General features: G+C 33.6%; 1 pseudogene; it reads right to left on the reverse strand.

The window, feature by feature from the left end:
* Positions 1–10,758: 10,758 nt before the first annotated feature.
* LOC149552542 (endoglucanase 1-like) lies at positions 10,759–19,993 on the reverse strand (annotated as a pseudogene).
* Between the last annotated feature and the right edge of the window lie 1,746 nt (positions 19,994–21,739).

Consider the following 21,739-nt stretch of genomic DNA (forward strand, 5'->3'; position numbering starts at 1 on the left):
ATTTGGAGAAATCAAATTCTTCATTGGATTGCATGTACATCAATTGAAACATGGAATATTTGTGACTTAATCCAAATACATCAAGGAGATACTCAAAACATTTGGTTTAGAAGATTCAAAACCAATTAGCACACCAATGACAACTGGACATAAGTTATCTAAAAATGATAAGTCAACTAAAGTGAATCAGACATTGTATAGATCAATGATTGGAAAGCTACAATATGTTGTACATAATAGACTAGACATTGCATTAGTTGTTGGAATAGTGGCTAGATTTTCTACAAATCCAAGAGAAAATCACTTAATGGTAGTAAAGAGAATAATGAGATACCTAAAAGGAACTGATGACTTTGGCTTGTACTACAAGAGGAATGAGAAGTTTGAATTGAGAGCCTACACTGATGTAGATTGGGCAGGAAAAATTGATGATAGAAAAAGCACCAGTGGAGGAGCACTTTTCTTGGGAAAAAGGTTGATTACATGGACTAGCAAAAAGCAAAGTTGGACCTCATAGTCCACTACTGAAGTTGAATATGTTGCAGCTACTATAAATTGCACCAATATTGTATGGATCAAACATTTGTTGCAAGGTATGAAGGAAGAAGTAATTGAGCCTGTGATACTTTATTTTGATAATACAAGTGCTATCAACATCTCAAAAAACCCTGTAATGCATGCTAAAACCAAGCATATTGCAATCAAGTATCACTATGCAAGAGAGTTGGTGGAAGACAAACAAGTGAAGATGGAATATGTTAGCTCAAGGGAATAGATTGCTGACATCTTCACAAAAGCACTACCTAAAGATGCTTTTGAATACCTTAGAGGTAAGTTAGGCGTGATACCCCTAGCCAAGGCTACTTGAAGCAAAAGAAAGAATTCCCTACATCAAATGAGCTGAATGTTGAAGATTTTACACATTGATGCAGAGGATATTTACTTTAGGATTTATGCCTAAAGTAGTAGAAGTGTTGAAGTTCCAAATAAATCACAAGCAAGGTGACATAGGGAGAAATTGAATGAATCTGCATAAGCTACACCTGCATACTAAGATGCTTATATGGCTTTGGCATTGTTTTTTATTAGATAAATAGATTTTATAGGGACCCTGTGTAGTGCCTACCCCTAGTTTACATTTTCAAGCTACATTTATGATATGATTGCCAAACTCTTTTAGGCCAATTTATGTTTGATGATTAAGTATTATTATTTTAGAGATTATCAGATGATGTTTACACTCAGTTTATTATATGATGAGATTACTTGGTACTCTATATTTCATGCATGTATGATGATTATTCAATGGTTTCAGTTATCGATGATGATTAGTTAGATGGTTTATTATTCCATGTGCTTCTTATGGATACTTACCCCATACTGCATGTGTATGGTGTGCGTGCTGTTTTATTTATGTATGGTGTTTCTGATATGGTTAAGGAAGGGAGTCGTAGTCACCTGCTAGTCGGGATCTACACGATGCACCACTTCCTGCCATTGTCTGTTTAGCTTAGAATATTGTGTTTGTACATGCGTGGATTTTATGCAGGTTGCAGGTACCGGGTATTGACTTCCCTGAATTGTCAGGATGAGCGTACCCTATCACATTGTCTCAATGGTAAGAGAGGGGAGATAAAGCTCTTAAGTCCAAATCCTAAACCCTTTAGCCAATTGTCCTAATTAATAATTAGGACAAGTATCTGAGTTAAGTACTCTCCGAATGCATCAAATGATGTAATTTTGTGATTATAACCCTTTTGTTTGATTTGGTATGTATTTTTCTATGATGGGTTTTCGTATGTTGCTTTATGAGTCCTTGGTGTATTTTTCTATAAATTAAGTCTAATTAAAAAAACTAATTAATGATTTAATTTAATAAGGAATTATTATGATATCTTTATATTTAATTAATTAATTAATTAATTAAATAAAAGAATTAAAGTTGGAAATTAAAGTTCAAGATATATTTAGAACAGGATAATATTTATTTAATTTAATAATAATATATTTGGAGTTCATTTTTAAATAAATGCTAAATGCTATTGTTATTTAAATTAATTAAATATGTTATCAATTAAATTCTAAAATAAATTAAAAAAAAAGTTAAAAGATATTAATTTATTAAGAATTCTAGATCGCATGATCTAAACATGAGTTAAATATAAGAATTAAATTAAAAGATTAAATTAAAAAAATTAATAATGTTATTTTAATTTCTTAAAAGTGCACATAAGATTTAAAGTAATAAATTAATTAAGAATTGAAGTCAAGTGAAATTTTAAATAAAGTTATTTAATAATTCAACTTAATGTGCATGAAAGTGGAATGCAAAAGAATAAGAAAAGATAATAAAAGTTAATTTGGAGTTAACTGAGTTGGGCAAAGAGTCTTCTCGGGTAAACGCACAATTAGTGCTCCGAATTGAGGAGAATTGGCTTATCACAACTTTGGGGGTTCATTTTTGGGGATAGAGGAATTTGGACGAGAATTTTTGGGGGACAATTTTTGGAAGCAAATTTCAGAAGGCTGATACGAAGAAAGTCTTCGAGGGGAAGGTTATTGAGAGGAGCGAATTCGCATACAGTTCCTGGAGATTGCATAATAGCATCAGGATCAGGTAGGGTCTTGTGTTTTTTTTTTTTGATTATCCATTAAATATGCAATTATCCTTTCCTGTCTTCTTCATGTCTGGGGTTTGTAAATCTGAAATTCCTTATGAAGAATACTTAAACGTTACGATATTGGTATTTATCAGTTGCTTGTTTATAAACTTCTGTATACATGAGATTTAAATGGGAAGGGTTGAATCTAATACCGAAATTCTAGATTAGAAGTTTGGATGGTTGACTTTATTTCTATACTAGTATATTAAAAAAGAAAGAAAAAAAAGAGGGGCAATTCTTTAATATATATATTTATACGTTTATATATATATTAACAAGAATTTGAATTAATATATTTATAAATCTATATATATTGATATATGCATATCTAATTTTTTTAAACACAATTAAATTTTAAAAAAAAAAAAATATTATAAAACAAAAAAAAATTGTTTTAGTGGGGGGGGAGGGGATCACCCCGTACCCACCCCCACTGCCAGCGGGCCGACAGTACCTGCGTCGCAGGTACTGCCACCGCAGGCCTGCGGCAGACCGCAGGGTCCTTTCCAGCCGACGGGCTTTAAAACGTATTTTTTTAAAGTTTTTTTTTAATTCATTTTTTTTTATTATGTATAAATTTTTATTAATTTTTAAAATTTAAAATTTATAAATTTTTTAATATATTTAAATTAATAAATATTTTTTTTTAATCTTGATTGATATTGATTAGTTAAATAATAATGCATTTAACATAGTTTGTAAATTTAATTTATTAATAATTTTGCTTAAATATTAATAAATTAACAATTAATGGTTAGATTAAAATAAGTAATTAGATCAAATGATTATTGATTAATTTAATTAAAATTAGTTTAATTAAGTTAATTAATAAGGAATTTTATTTGACTACATTATAAATTTGGATTATTGATTTAATGAAAGTTATTATAGAAAGGGTTAATCGTAAAGGGTAGTTGTGAAAATCTAGTTACTTGAATTTGACATTAAACTGAAACATAAACCTTACCTTAACTCAAATAATATACTTTCAGATCCAATCTTTGAGACTTTGATGTTGTCTTTGTACTTTGAATGTTTTGGGGTTGATTTAGCGTTGACCAGTTTAGGTTGTTACCAGAGGCTCGGGGTTGTGAATGTGATGTCATGATGATTTGGTCTCGATCTTTCTTAACCTGACCATGGTAATGTGATGAAGTGCTCTATGACATGATTGTGTTACTGTTTGTTGTTGCTCTCCAGTCTCCATGTGTGAAGCTGAGGTGTATGTATTTGAGAATACCTAACTTAACCATTTCTGAGTCTCGATCAGTTATACTTGTATTACTTTCTAGTTGTTCATTAGAGAACCATTGGATTTTGTGACTTATCATTGATGCCTTCAGTTGCTGATAGAGAACTGTCGTGATTACATGATTACTATTTGATGTTATCTGTTGCTCATGAAGAACTGATATAATTTGTGGATTATCTTTTTATGATGTTTTTCAGTTGCTCGTATAGGACTGAGATGGTTTTATTATGATTCTTTGATTTACGAGTTCATGAGCTAGGGTAGGTTATCTATGTGTAGGGTCGGGAAGTGGCTTGCAATGGGAGTCGGAGCCCTAAGAGGCTGCCTTGAGAAACCCATTGTAAGTCATTTTTAATAAGTAAAAACATTTACACTAAATGAGAGAAAATGAACCTAACAAGATAATTGTATGTTCTCTCCTATGCCATGAGTGCTAGTACAGACTAGGATGGGGTAGAGAGAACGCTTGGTTACGACCTTGCATTCCATAGTATGCCTCGTCAGTACGAGAGGATACTAGTGGCCGCAGGATCAGTAGGGACCCGAGATTCCTAAGGGATTGCTCAGGTAACTTCTACGTGACTTTTGCGATGACACTTTCCCGCTTGCATATTAGGTTTCCTACGTGTCTTGTGGTACCTCTGGGATTTAGATGTCGATCTTTTTGGGAACCCTTGAGTTAGCATACTTATAGGATTTCCTGGACTTAGAGAGTAATTTTGATTATAGGTTTTTATTATCCTATTTGGGACTTGAGACTATCTCCTCAGCGCGGTGGGAGTGGACCATTTAGGTTCCACGCGGTCGGGTGGTAGTGCTTTTACTCTTACCATTGAGATCCGTTTCGTGGTCACCGTGGCTGGAGATTTCATGATTGGCATTTACCTTCACTATGTTCTTGGATTATTATGATGGATGGTTAGATTTTATGATAGATGTTTTATCATTATGGATGTATCATGTATGGTGAATAGTTTCATATATTTTTTACTGTACTTTGTATCATGGATTTGAGGATGTTGTATCTTGATCTTTACATATGTATATTCTTTTAAGCCTTTCATACCCTGTGACATGTACAGTGGATGATTGAGCATTCTGAATTAATTTGCCAAGGAGCATTCGGAACAAATGTATATTATGGTCGTTGGAGTTTCTGATTATTCTTTTATATGTATGTGATAGTTGTTAGACTTAGAATTAATTAAATTTAAACGTGACTCAACGTCTTGGGATCTTTAAGAAATGTAACTTGCAATGTATGTTTGTCGATGATTACATGTTATTGCTTCTGCTACTATGTGTTTGATGTGTATGTCATACTTTCTTACTTAAAAAAAAAAAAAAAATGTTTAGCAAACTTAGAGAAACTTTAGGTTAATCCTTTTGAATCCCTTGGCGGGGCGTTACACCTTGAAACCTAAGAGTTAAAATAATAACAAGGCTAACAATAAGCATGAAAAGCCTAGCCAAAAGAGTTCAAGTTCAAAGGCTGATAATAAGCCCAAGGCCCAAGCTGATGGCTTTGGTATTGTTGTCAAAGAGGGAAAAATAGCAAAAAATTGATGAAGAAGAGAAGTTGATATTAGAAGTTGATCTGAACAGTAGAAGATGAGCAATATAGAGGGAGAAAAACAAACCACAAGGATACAACAACCAAGAGGGAGAAACAAAAATGAAGCAATCATAATAGTAAAAGGAGATGTGGAGTTATAGTTTACCTTTTGGCATTTGACTTACTATTCTAACCTAGTTAGCTTGTGGTTGAATAGTTTAGTCTGATGGTTGATCAATTTGGTTTGCCATCAATGCCAAAGAGGGAGATTGTTGGAAATCTGATTGAAAAGCTCATTATAGAAGATCAAAGAGGGAGATTATTGCAAAGAAGAAAAAAGATTGTTGTTTTCAATCATTATTTTGTCAGGACATTTGGACCTTGAATAATTGATTCACCCCCACTCTCAGTTATTCTAAAATATTTCTAACAGATAGTCTTCCACTTGCATCTTTCATAATTGAAAGTTCTGCCCATTAAAATTCTCCACCTTTAGTTTACCCTCATCTAACATAGCTCCCACTCAACTATGAGACTCCCACTCAACCATAAGACCTTTCTATAAAGGATCACTAAAAAAAATGACTGGTCTGGCTAAAAAAAAATGACAACCGTCTAGCTCTGATACCACTTGTTAGGATTAACCTTAGATAGAAATAATAGTTACGTGCAAATATAACCAATATTAGAAAATAATAGATCACACATAAGAGAAAACAAGACACCAAGATTTAATGTGGTTCACCCAATCCCTAGGCTATGTCCACCAACAACAAGTCCAATATTATTATGATCTAGTGATTACAACCTGATTTCAATCTGTAATGCCATATAGCTCAATACTGTCACAAGAATTTTTTTTTGCATCACACATTATGAATATCCCTAACCCTAAGTCTTTTTATACAAGGTTTTTTTCTCTTACAAAATTAGGGCTTGAATGATAGAAAATAATAATTGATGCCTTTTACAATATAAGGTCATTTTTGGCTTCAGGGGTGCTACCCCCAAAAAATCCCATGGGGGTGTTTCCTTTCGACCCCGCCACCCTGTACTATGATAGGGAGTGCACCTAGGGCATTTCCCCTTGACCCCATCTTGGGGGCGCTACCCCAAACCCCCATAGAAATAATCTAGAGGGAAACCATGCCAAATAAACCTCTGAGTCTAATTAGGCTCCACATCACAACACTAAGTAGTAATTACTACTGAATGAGAAAATGGTTGTCGAGTACTCCAATGATTGTCAAGCTTGTCAAAGATAATAATGATTGTCGAGCTTGTTAAAGATAATAATGATTGTTGAGTTAGTCAAATATATTAGTAGAAGCCAAGTGATATAGAGGTAAAGTTATTCAGTTCATGCCAAGCATAGTTAAGGCTAAGGGACAACATGAAGAAATAGTATATGCCAAGAACATGTCTGATGTAAGTGATGAGTAACACACCTTAACATTTTTATTTGGAATGGTATTGAATTCTACATTAACCATTATTGAGTTGGAAGCGTGTTTTGAAGATCAAGGAGGTAATCAAGGAGGTGATTAGGAGTTTAAAGGGAGATCATTGATCCCTAGGAAAGGGATTCCGCCAATCAGAAAAATAGAAAGACCAAATAGAAAAAGGATTGATTCTAGATATTTTTTTTGGATCTAGAAGGTTCACCCAGTCATCTATTTAAGGAGGGTTTACGACCTAAATCATTATGATGAGAAGTATTCATGTGAATGGATGAAGAGTGAAATTTTGGAGGTGAATTAGAGTGTGGAGACTGATTAGTGTAGTGAAGAGTGTTTTAGGAGAGACAGAGGAGCTCTATCACAATCATGTGATATTTTATTGCATATAGGAGATATATTATCAAGCATTGAACTACTAACCAAAGGATCAAGTGCTAAATACTTTAATAGGTGTTTTAGGGTTTAAATCTCTTAATAGAGTAGCTTTAGTAGGCTTATGTAAATATCCTAATAGAGTACTCACTTCATTGTGATGTAAAAATCCTTTAACCAAGGTAGAACCTAATAACTTTTAGCCTAAGTTAACAAGGCAGACCCCTCATAGGGTAGATCACCAAAAGTGATCAAATCATTGTAGCCATAACAGACACAACTTTATTGCTATAGTAGTGAAGATTTTGTGGGTTGCATCCCCACTACAATTTTACCTTCACCTTGGAGGGTTTCTATGTTACCAAATATATGTGTTGATGTGTTATGTGTTTATGAGTTTACATTTATGTAGTTAGAAGGTAGATTTGATATTATGTTGATGTGTATGGTTTCATTGATATGAGATGGATGTTTAAATGAGAGTTTTATATGGTGATATCAAATATGTTTCATATTGAACTATAAGAAGTTTTATAGATCCTAATTCACCTCCCTCCCACCCCCCTACCTCCCATCAGTATCACACTTTTCCTATTAGATTTTGAACACTTGCAAGGTACACAATGAGTCATTTTTGTAAATCTGTCAACCACTACCAAAATAGAACCATTACCCCTCTGAGTTCTAGGAAAACCAAGAACAAAATCCATAATGATATCTTTGCAAGGCTTATTTGGTACATGAGATGGTGAATACAATCCAAAATCCTGACTAGTTCCTTTTGTTTTTGATAAATTTTGCAACTTCTAACTATCTTCTGTACATCCTTATAAATTTGAGGCCAAAAATACTTGTTAGAGATACATTTCACTATTTTATCAATTCTATAATGTCCAAGAAGTCCTCCACTATGCTTTTTTTTCATGATATTATACCTCATAGATCCTTTAGGTATGCAAAATTGAGTTCCTTTAAACAACATGTCTTCCTAAATGAAACAATTAGTCCACTTATTATGTTCACTTGTCATTTGATTCTTACAAGATTTGCAAGGTTTTTTAAAAATAGAATTAGATTTATACAAATATTTCAAATCATCAAAACCAAGTACATCAATTCTCATTTATGTTAGAAATTTCCTTCTTATACTCAAAGCATCAACAACTTTATTGTATTGTCCACTTTTATGTTTCAACACAAAGGAAATTTTTTGCAAATACTCTACCCACTACATGTTTCTCTAATTCAACTTATTTAGACTTCCCAAATACTACAAGGCTTTATGGTCAGTGTATAACACAAAATATTTAGGCATCAAATAATGTCTCCACTTCTTCAAAGCTTGAACAATAACATATAATTCCTAATTATAAATTGAATATCTTTTCTTATCATCATTCAACTTATTACTATACAGAGCTACAAGTCTTCCTTTTTAACTCCAAAAATCTTCAATGAAACTTTCACTAGCATCACAATCAACTTGATAATCAAGAAAAGCAAGTGTAGGAAATTTTACAACCTTCTATTTAAATATTTCAAAACTCTTGTGTGCTTCATGTGTCTACTTGAAATCCTTTTCATCTCCTCTCATAGTTTCTATCATATTATTACATACCAAACTAAATTTTTTGATGAAATTCCTATAGAAACTCATCAATCGATGAAATGATCTAACTTCTCCAACAATCTCAAGTGTGGGAAAATCAAGAAAAACTTTTACCTTTTCAGGATCTATCTTTAAACTATCAGCTAAAATCACAAAACCAAGGTACATCATCTCTTCCTTCATAAAATAGCATTTCTTCAAATCGATCAATAATTTTTCTTCCCTCAATATGTGTAATACTTGTCTAATATGCTCAAAGTGTTATTCTTTAATATTACTGAATATCTGAATGTCATCAAGATATAAAATCACAAACTTACCCAAGAATTTATTCAAAACATCATTCATCAATCTCATGAAAGTACTAGGTCTATTAGTTAAGCCAAAAGGCATAATCATCTACTCATACAAACCTTCATTTGTCTTAAAAGCAATTTTTCGTTCATACCCTTCTATAATTCTAATATGATGATAGCCAATTTTCAAATCAATATTTGTAAAATACTTTTCTCTACTCAAATAATCCATTATGTCATCTATCCTAGGAAAGGGAAACCTATAATTCACTGTTATCTTGTTTATAGCTCTAAAATTAGTGCATATTCTTCATTCTCCATTCTTTTTAGGTGCCAATACAATAGGTACATTATAAGGAGTCAAATTTTTTGTAATCATATCCTTTTTAAGTAGTTCTTGCACTTGTCTATTCAATTAATCATTTTCAGCAGGCGTCAATCTATAACAAACTGATTACCTTCAACCAAACATACCCTTACTATAGTAAAATGATTCTCATAAACCCAAATGGTATACTAGTTCAATCTACCATCATGCAAATCTTGTCTATCATACTTCCAAGGTCTACACAATGGAATATGACAACAATCCATAGGAATAATATTACATAAGACTTCATCTTAATAATTCCTAAATTTGAAATTAACAAGGAATGGTTCACTTACAAGTAATTTATGCTCCTTTTGGATCCAAGAAACATGATAAGGCTTAGGATAGCTCAACCTCTGCAACTAAAACTTGTTAACCAACTCGTGGGATCCTAAGTTATCTAAAATCCCACTATTAATGATTAGTTTGAAACATTTTCCAATGATCTTACACTTAATCTTGAATAAACTCCTTCTCAAGTGAAGTTCTTCACTTGTTTCCTCATCCCACAAGCTTCTTATCAACATTAGGCTCTCACCATGCTCAAGTTCATTAGGTGTTTCAACAAATTCTTCACTTTCCAAATTATTTTTGTTGCTACTTCTAATCTTCTTGCTAGAATTACTACATTCAAAAGATTTATGTCCTTCTCCATACTTGAAACAAGTACCCTTAAACCAAGACCTTTCTTCTCTTTTACCACCATTATTATTCCTAGAGTAACTAGTATAGCTACCTCTAGTGTAATTACCTCTCTTTCCAGTAGGTTCTTTTTTCCATTTTGTCTTCTCGTTATCTTACATTGTATTTTTAGATATGTTGCCTTCTCCATAGGTTCTGCCTCGATTTCTTTGAAATATGATACTATCCATTTTAACATAGCTAATCTCATTTTGAATTAATGTTTGTATAATTCCTGAGTGTATTCCTTCACACTCATGTCTTTTTGTCTTAAAGTTTTCATTCTTCTCAATAGGTCAACCTAGTAATCTGCAGGAAGGAACTTCTTCTTCATCTTACTAATAATCTTTTCCCAAGTCTTGATATTTTCTTTTCCTCTTTTCTACCATACAATTTGCAAATGATCCCACCAAAGTGAAGCATGACCCTTTAACTTGGTGATTACTATCTTAACCTTCTTGTTATCATGAATACTTTCATACTCAATGTACTTATCCATCTCAAAGATCCTCCAATACAACATTAGTCTCAATTCTTCCATCATAGCAACCAACTTCAACAATAGGTCTAGAGTCCCTAGACAAAAATCTTAGAAGCCTTTCCTCATCGTGTTCCACTTTAGGTTCAGTGTTAGGATTAGGTGTTGCATCTTCATCATCACTAACATCCTCAAAGTAACACCCTGCTTAGAAACCCAAAAGAAACAAACTTAACATGCTACAATGGTTACTAAACTATATATTTTTTATAATAAGTTTAAAGAACAAAAAAGTAAAAAAAAGTGGAAGCAATATATACATACACATCAAGTACACATAAGAAAATTACAAATACACACTAGTAAATTTGGACTTATTTTTTGTGGTTGAAAGTTCAATGCTTCCATGTCAAAAAATAATGTCATTAGAATTTTGTCAAAATTTTAACACACTCCATGGCTATCAAATTATTGACAAGATAATTTGTCAAAAATCATCCCCATCTATGCAACATAGTAGCATCAAACTATTAGTTCGAAATGTCAAAATATCAACGACATCCATAGATGATTCAACAAGTTTTTCATATCGTCAATGGTGGGCCACATCAAAATATTGACTAATGCGAGAGAATATTCGATAATTTTTTCATACTATCAACAATGGGCCGCATCAAAATATCAATGACACTTAGAGATGATTCGACGGTCTTCTCCAACTCTCGATGATAGGCTGTGTTGAAATATTAATGACAATCATAGTTTTAAAAAAACTAAATAGTTTGCATCCCCTATTCATAACCTTTTCATGGCTCAATATAATATAACTAGAGCATTGGGTATCCCTATTTAGATAGTTTGGCCCTAAATTTATAAATATGAATGTTGGCTTTGCTCATTGCAAGAATTTTTATCTGGTGTTAGCCTTCCCTAAAGAAACAAAGTTGCAAAGGTGTAAGTTGCATATAAATACAACTCCCCATCTCATGTCAAAGTCCTATCCAATATTAGCTCCTACAAGTGAATCCAATTAATCATATTCAAATCAATTGAGCATAGATCTATAATCAAGGAGTAATCAATTCAAGCATACAATTTGTTGCAGCACTCATGACCAACCATAATGTGTTTCTCTATCATGATATCATACAACATCAAGACTTTTCTAAGTCTTCATGCTTGGGGTTTCATACTTGAGGTAATATTCAATATTTCCACTATTATTTAGCTTCTAATCCTCTTTGCGACAAGGTCTATTTTACATCATGGTGATCTATTGTAGAGGTTAAAATACCAACACAAAGTTTGAATTAGGCAAGCCAACCCCTATAGAACACATTCCTTCTTCCCCTTTCTTCATGTGTGTGAGTTCAGATCTTAAAGTGAAAGAGTTAAAGGTGTATAGAGTAGACTATCAAATGTAACAAGGACTTCTGAAAAGGAAAAGGAAACCTAGACTAGGGAACCTAGCATACATGATCGGCTATTTTGGCTATATTTTCAACAGACAGGCCTACAAGACCTCCTGACTATAGTTGTTCCTCCTTTTGTCATTCTCAGGAACCTCAAACTAGGAAAACCAACACATCAGTCAAATTAAATAATTTTAACTCCAATTTTCATATTCAGGTTCCATTTTCTCTCATTTCCAAATTTGGCCTATTGTGTTTTCTTTTTGTTTTGTGTTTTCATTTCTTGTCTTCTCCACTAGCTTTGTAACCACTACCTAATTAAGAAAATCAACAAAGAAGTATCTCCCAAACAACGGTTGAACAACCACATAACTATATCAGAAAATGAAGCTAATGAGAATTCTAATGGACTTTATAATTTATATTTTGATATTAGGTCAACACTACAAACATAGGAGCTTTAAAACAGAAACAAAACTATGATGTACAAACAAAAAAAGTGATATTCAATGAAAGGGTGCATAAGAACAAAATTATTTGAATGAAAATTTTAAAAGTAACCTGTATCTTGAAATTAGGACCTTTATCAGGACCATTAATAGTTTTTCCATCAAGTTCTTTGATTGCTTTATCAAGATCCTATTACAAAATAGATGATACCCAATTACCAATGAACCATTCAGAAGAAAATGCTTGGCAAATATGGGAGATTTGTTGAGCTTTATTACCTTTTCTAGAAGGACTCGAGTTCCTGCATTTTTATCATCCCAGTTGAATATATTCACATTTTCCTCAGCACCCAACATATGGCCATTTACTTGAATGTTATTCAGGTAAGTTCCATTTGTAGTGGCTCTCCACAACCATGTTTCTCCCCAAAGTAATTCATCCTACATAAATTTAATGAATATATATCAGACATATTCCAATTTTTTCACTATTAGTTAATTCAGAAGGTTTGTGGAAAGATATAGATATTTAGAATAAGAGCAATAAAATGGGCAAACATCAGACTATAATGAATCACTATATGTGCCTCTATTTTTGTCAGAAAACTCAAAAACCTGGCCACCCACATAGACCATCCCACTGTCATACTAAGAACTAAGAGAATCAATCAATATTGAGATGATTTCTTTAGAAATCAACTATATATAATTTATTATAGGACATTTTTACGCGAACAAGTATTCTATATTGTTAGTAAACAATTTTTCTCATATGATTTCATATGCTAAATAGAAAAAAAGTGTATACCAACAAATGAATTCCAATACAAAGCTAAGGAATTCTCTGCTTAAGTTTTTTCAATAGACATAGGCGCAACTACCTTTATTGCAAATAAATTTTTAATCTTTTAAACTCAACAAAGGGTCTTTTTAGAAAGAAAATTTGCTAAATATGTTTTAACAACTTATTTCATCTCATCAATATAAAACAAAATTTTATGCTGAAAAACCACTTGATTTTAATTATCAAGATTATCCACATAAACAAAAATTAAGTAACCGAGTAGGTAGATTAATAAACTAACTTCTCATAGCATTCCAAATTCTAAATCAATAATCTCAGAATCCACAACACACAATCAAGAGCTTCGCATAAATAGTATCTTCAGAAATATCGATTTAAACAATCAGACATCAATATCTACTTACAAAGCCATTAACCAAAATCAAACTGCAGAATTTTTCTTCATATTTGAAGAGTTTTGATATGCTACTACTAAGTGTAACTACTTCTCTTGATCAGGTAACCCTATCCCCACTGGCCATGCCTCCCACCATCTTCCATGTTTCATAGGTAGTCGAAAAGGCTGAAATAATGGACTGATGTGTCAAGCCAATATAGGAAAACCATTGCTTCTAGATCTCTTTCATCTTCTTTAGTTCAACTACCTTCTCTTCATGCATTTCTAAGTGCTTTAGATTGATGATTAACATAGCTTTAGTGTGCGACATGTTAGAAAAGTCTTGCTTAGCTGGTGTCTTCTTGTCTTGCAGTTCTTGAAACTTCTTCTAAACCTCTTTGATTATCTCATCCGATTGGGCAATGGAGTCATCTTCCTTTCCTATGAATTGTTTGAAAAATCACTTAAGGTCACCTTGGATAATCTGGTGTAACCTTAAGTTCTTGCAATGTCTCTTTAATTTTAGTTACCCCTCATGTCAATGTTTCATTTCATCATTTGTTGCAGTCTTCGATGACATACAAGGCCTTTTCGTCTAGACCAGCCACAAGGCATTCAACCTAGAACTTCAGTAAACTAAATTCTTGCATGTCCTCTAACCACATTACCACCTTTTCTCAGTTGTTCCTCTCCTTTTCATATCCTTCGTTGCTTGTTTCCACCTTCTTAGCAATGTTTGATATTTCTTTCGAAGAATGGTCCAAGTGACCTATGTGTTTTACAGTGTCATCTAGAACATCTTGGACCCATTCGCCTGCTGTTTTCACCACTGTTTTACACTTGTGCAGGTTCTCCAATGATTGTTGATTAGTCACAGAGGACACATCAATGATTGCTGACATTTCACTGATTGGTTTTGCTTCAGGGTGAAGGATAGCATTAATGTATTGTGCCATGTTTTTTATTGTTTCCTTCATCTCTTGCTTGTCCTGTCCATCTTTCCATACTCTGTGTGCAATCTTTTTATTGGATGCTTCAAAGAATTCCATGTCCACTTCATGATTCCCTTTTCCTAGATCAACCTTTGTTATCTGGTAGTCTTGAGGAGCCAAGGAATCATGCGAGCTTCCATCTGGTGGTGTAGCTATCTCTGCTGACCAACGTTCTGAATTCTTATCAAAATTAATCCTTGCCTCAGTCCTTGCATTCTTTACTTTAGGTGTTTTTCCAAGGCACTTACTGACTAAGTCATCAATTGGCATGGATATTGGGATCATGCTCCTCTTCTTTTCCATTGATGTCTCTAACCATTTAGGCATAGCCTGATCCTTTTCTATGGTAGGGGAGAATTTGACTAAGGCGAGGGTACTTTCTTGGCCCTCGATAGTTGCTAGTAAGCTATAAGATTCAGGTACATTATCTGCCATAGGTGAATCTTCTGCAACCTCTAGATAAATGGTTATGGTACTCTTACTTCTGATGGTTGATGCCTTCTTCATACTTGAACGAGTTACCCTCTTGATCTTTGGAGTTGCCTCTTGAACTTGAAGTTGAAGTGGCTTAGGAACTGCTTCAACTTCAACTGGACCTACAATAGGATTAGGAACATCTCGATTAGTTTTCTTTTTGGGAGTCTTTTTACCTTTGTTATTTGAAAACTTCCCAGAAAGATCAAGAGTGGCAACTGTCTTTGATTTTATCCATTTTGCAGATCTAGCTAATACATCTTTAGTACAAGAGTAGACATCATCTTCTTCCCTCCTTCCCCAGTCAATTTTGGGAATGGGCATGCTCTCAATCTAATCAATGTAGAATGGATACCTCCTCAGAATCTTCATCCTTTAGTCCACATGTATCCAAATCCACGTTAAACAGAATGATTTATTTTATGGTTAGGTACGACCACAGTCTCCTCCTCACTTCAAATTCACTGAGTCAATTCACCTAATAATCTTCTAATTGTGGGGTGTGAACCAGGGATACCGCATTCTTAACATTGTTTCTGACAAAGCCAGTATAATTAGAATCTAATTGAGAAATGAAGGTCTTAAAGCTCAAATGGGCCAATGATCCTTTTTCCAACATAGCTTCTTTTAGACTAGGGCATCTATAATGTCTAATCTCAATAGGGAAGAATACTGAAGAAGACCTTTTTGAAATTTGAAAAGACTCTACCATAGAAGAAAATTGCCTACATATCTTAGATAGCACTATAGAGTCTAAACAATAACATGGTAACTTCAAAGGTTCACTAGAAAAGCCACCCACTTTGATATACATGAATATGGGAAATTGAATGTAAAAGAAACCATAGATTTGCACAACCTACATAGCTTCCTCTAACATCCTATCATTCTTATGACCTTGGAGTTCAAACATTAGTTTCCCTAGAAAGACATCATTTACCTTTCTAAACTCTTTACATAGTGTAGTTTCCTAAAGATCACTATAATACTGGTAAATGGGTATTTCATCAACCCAAGGCACGTGTGGAAGATTCTCCCATTCATTAGATGTTGCTAGGATGTAAATCAGATAAGAAGATAGGAAGAATGGGCCAAAGTTGTTAACTACTATTTAACCCTTATGCAAATTTTTGGCTATCAAGTTGGCCCAATCAATGAATTTACTTCCTTCAACAATTTTCTGTATGAAAAAATAATCCAAGACTCCTAGTGGAAAGCATGCTCATTCCCCTTAATCCTATATAGCAGGAGGACAATGTCCATGATTTCCTTAATAAAATGCTCAACAGTTAATGGCTTAGGCAATCTAGAACCCCTCTCTACAGGTTTCAAGAGCCAAGACTGAGCTACCTTCCTATCATAGCTACTTTTCATTTCATCATATAGATTCCCAGCTTCTTCAAACATCCATGGCTCATAGGGTTCTTTATGGGGAATTCTAAAAGTTGAATAGACACTAGTTGTATTGATTTTAACAATCACCTCTCTTGAGACCTTCTTAATGCACTTGGAAGTAGGGTCGTAATGGTTTGCACATTCGATGACAAGTTTTGGGCATGTGATTGCAGCTTGAAAAGTGGTGGCTTCTAATAACCCACTATCAACTAACTTTTGGTAAATGGGGCTTGACTGGGTGTTTTTGGTTCTTTCAATAACATCAGATAAATTCTTATTTAGCAGAAATGTATCACAAATTTCAAGCAATGAACTAAGCAAAAATGGCTTTTCAAACTTGGGTATTTTAGGACAGAATAGCGTCATGATTGCTAAGAAAGATAGGTTTGAAAGATACAACCTGAATTATCCCAAAACAAAGAAAACACAATTGAAATTGCAAAGGGTTATGATAGTGCACTTACAGTTTGACAGAGACATAGCCTGCGATTCGGTCTCCCTACCCAACAATGCTAGAATTTCTTTGCAAATGGAAAAATGAGTGGGAAAAGCTAAAATGAATGCATTTAAGGAATGGTTTACAAACGAAGTCGCAAGATATATTTGGCAAGTAAGTGCAATAATTACTTATTCGTGCGACATGCATTGGAAAAGACCCTGCAAGTGTTTTTCTTTAAATGCCCCATCAAATTTGCACACTTACTGACATGTTAAGTCACCATGAAATGGCAATTTGAGCCTTTTGCCAATTCTTGCTGTATCTAAACATGTACCACCTTAAAGTCCTTTATTTATAATCTCCCATGTCTTGGGAAGTGCTATATTGGGACCCACCTTTCCTTGGCTCAAAAATTTGAAACCTGCATGCAAACTAACGTTAGTATGTAAAATCAACACTGAAGCTAAAGTTGAAGTTTTGGTCGATCGGGCTTCAACTTCAACTTCGACTTCACTAAGACCGACTCGGGAAAAGAAAGCAAACTTTGACATATGAAAGACTGACGCGGGCTTGAACTTGAAGATGAAGTAAATAGAAACTTCAAGTTCAACTTCAAAGTTAAGGAAGACTTGGGATCGAAACATGCTAGGGCATGAGAAAAATATAAGTGGTAACATATATAATGGTTGTTTTCACAAAATATAAAGAGAACCTATTAAAATAATACTAGAGTATAAATAAAAGTCACTTTAATAATCATATCTATCACCATACACAAATTCTTCTTAATAAAAATGATACTAGTATTATGGATGTTTCCTATCTCACTCAATATTATCATTAGAAAGTGGCTGACTTGAAAAATATTGATTCAAAGGCATGAAACATGTCATTGATTTAAAAGATAATCTCTTGAATAACATCACAAAAGATTATGAAGAATAACTAGTCGGGCTTCATCATCATGCACATACATTATATGAACATATGTTGGAAGCATATAATCTATAGATAACATTGTATATAGTCATGACTTTTTATTTATGCTTTAGATTATGGTAAAAATAGGTTTTGAAGGGACCCCGAAACCCTTTCACATCCTCAAAAAAAGAAAAAACAAGCCATCCAACAGGAAAGAGCCCAAAAACCTACTGAAAAGTAGAACCAAAATCAAGTTTTATAGGGACCTAAAACCACTAAAAAAGTCTAGATAAAGTACCCAGGTTTTACAAGGACCTGGAACTGACAGTACAAGATAAAACCTAAAAGCCAAAAAATAGGCCCAAACACAGGAACCAGAAGAACCAGCCAACAAACAGGACCTGAACAGGAACCCGACCAGAAAAGAAGACCCAGGAAACTATTGCAATTTTGTTATCATCTTCACAACCTCCTTACCAATCTTAGCCATGTCCTAGATGGAGTTAGTAGCTGAAGAAGCAGTAGCAATCAAAGCTTTCTTCCTCGAACTTTGTCTTGTCCTCTTGCTTGGGCCCTTCAAAGATATGGTTCCTTCATTAACTCTTTTGCCCAGTGTCATCGCAATAGCACAGATGCTTGAGGTTACTTGCTCCATTTTTGTTCCACTTTCCCTGATGAGCACTCTAAGATTTTGCTCATAATCCTTAAGTTTTTTTGGGATATCTCCCATTTGCACCTCCATGTGTTGAATAATAGCTCAGTCAGCCTCCTAGTTTTGTTGAAAGGTATCCACTTTCTTCTTCAGCCCCATTATTTCATTATATAACTAGGAATCAACTTGAAGGAAAGAGTCAACTTTTTGTTTAGCAGAGTGAAGGAAGGAGAGTTTGGTTTCCCTCACCGGGGAGTCACCCGTGTCATTAGCAGTGGTGTGTGGTAAGGGGCCAACTTTATCAAGACTTTTTATTTATGTTTATGGGTAAGATTATGTGTGATTTTTAACATTTTCAATTGTACTCAATGATCCATCATTAGAATGAGAGTGCTAAAAATATGAAGAGTTATAATTGCTCTACCTGAATCAAGGTTTGGAGGAGGAGTTGAGAATAAGGGTGGTATGTCAACTTGAAAACCATGGAGGCCATGGAAAGAGCTGCAACAATTTTAGAAGCAACGTTAGAGTCCAGATTCTGAGCATCCACTTTGTACACACTATGATGGGTGTCCATGTCCTCTGATCTCTCCCAATATTGGTGATCCAAGTTTGGGTCCCCAACCTAAAACCCATTATAAGTAAGTAACAACATTATCACTAAAATCCAAGTAAAACAAATATTCAAAACTTAAAACTTAACATTGGAATACATGTACATAAATAGTCTTTGGGTGAGGAGTGGCTTTGAGCAAGTAATCAGCCACCCAAAAAATGGCATTCCTTGCATGTGGGAGATCATTGCCCATTTGTCCTCCAAACTCCAAAACACTCCAGGACAACATTGTGGTGGTTAACACCATTGGCAGCCCAAATTTTACATTATCTCATGTGTCATACTATCCTCCTATCAAATCCGCCTGTCACAATAGCAATGACAATAAACTATATAAAAACATCAAAACTACTTTATTTTAGTAGAATGGAGCACCCCTATCACTTAAAAGGCTTACCCACTTCATTATTATTGAACAAAAACTATCAAAACTTAGTATACTTAAGCTTTTAAAGAATTTAAATGTACCTTTTCAACAAACCCATAAGAAAGGCCAAAATCTCCTTGCTATCTCATTCTCTGATTAGTTGCAAGTTTCCTAGAATGTTGGCCTTCGAAGAAAATAAGAGATTTAGTGAGAGCGTCTCTATTGTTATGTGACAAAGAAGAGCTCCGCCTGACATATACATAGCACATTTTATTGTAATAGTTGGATTCTATTGTGATAGCAAAAACCAAGAACATTATGACCACAATGCAACTCCCACTTTCCATTGCAATCCCCATTTTTTTCTAACACAATGGATTTGTGGTGGAATCCCTGAGTCACAATGTGGTGATTTATAGAAAAATTAGTGGAGATAAAAGTTAGCGCAAAGAAAAAAACATCTAGTTCACTTTTAGCTTAGTCCACTATAGGATGCCACTTGCCTCCTACTGAAAGTCTTGTTTTATCCCAACTTGATAGGTTTAGTTTGAGCTTCACTTGGTTTTGAGAATCCTTTAATATTCTCTACATAACAAGGCCAACCACGTGAAGGTGGAAGCTCATTTGGCTTCTCCCCCCCTATTATCACTCTAAATTCCCCATTAACAACTAAGTAAATATTTCATTCATTCATTTAGAAGTATATCATTGAATCATTATAATCACATAACATTTATTAAGATGAAATACAATTAATTGATACATATAAACATTCATTAGTAATTTGTGAACACATCAATAATTATAATATTCATAAACACGTATATAATTCATTAATACCTATAAAAATTCATCAATAATTCATGAACTCATCAATAATTATCATCACATAACAATATTCAATAACATTACATAAAATTCATTAATAAGAAACATTCATTAACATGACATACAATTAATTAATACATATAAACATTCATTAATAATTTGTGAACACATCAATCATTATATTCGCATAACATCCATTAATAGGACATATAATTCATTAATACCTATAAACATTCATCAATAATTTGTGTACACATCAATAATTATAATCATATAACAATATTCAATAACATGACATTAAATTCAATAATAAGCAACATTCGTAAAAATTCATCAACACATTCATCATCAAACAAGGTTTTTAACATTCGTTTCTTCTTTTGTTTTTTCTTTTGTTGAAGATAAAGGCTAATAGGCACATTGTGGCTATCTTCGGCATTCTCTTGTGGCTCTTGTGGTTCTGATCTTATGACATGAGGCTTACTCTTCTTTTTTCGTGGACAAGGCAAATGTGCCCCTGCAATAAGAAATAAATGGTTTAATTCTAAACATTTTTTTAATGTTATAAGTATTTCATTAATCTAAAGAACATATTAGGGATTGTTTTTTACCTTATAGTACCACATCATCTACTCTCACATTTTTTTTAGCCCCAACCTTGACATGCTCAACACTAACATCACACTCTACATACTCAAAAATTATCACATAAAGGTTACATCAATTACAATTTAAGATGTTAAATATTATTAATAATTGTATGATTAATTTTCAATAGAAATTAAATATGTATTTGTATCATTGTGATGCACATAAAGGTCTTCACTGGATCTGTGCCTTTGTTGTCATGAGTAAGATCTGTGTCGAGAGTAGTAGGTGTAAGAAAACTTCCAACAAAGAATATAACTGTTTCCACATAACCCATAATAGATTTGAAATAAATATGTAATTGAAATCCACATGCAAAAGAATAGACAACATACCCACAAAAATGTGACACAAGATATAACCTGGAAAACCCTCATTGAGAGAAAAAACCTAGCCTCCAAAATCATCCATCACCATGCATTATTCAACAAAACACCATTGCAATACAATCATGGAAGCCTTCAAAGCTCCATAGCCACAACCGTGCAATCTATGTGAATAAGCATGAATTCACACATCCCATGCCATGCTCCCAACCTTTACAAATACTCCCTTGGCTAACATGTCAAGCCTTGTCCCACTTGACTCTTTCCCTTTTTGCCTTATGTCTTCTCCTTTCTCACACCAAC

The sequence above is a fragment of the Cupressus sempervirens genome, chromosome 6 (genome assembly GCF_028749045.1).
Source record: "Cupressus sempervirens isolate cs-2001-9-10 chromosome 6, ASM2874904v1, whole genome shotgun sequence".
NCBI classification, from domain to species: Eukaryota; Viridiplantae; Streptophyta; class Pinopsida; order Cupressales; family Cupressaceae; genus Cupressus; species Cupressus sempervirens.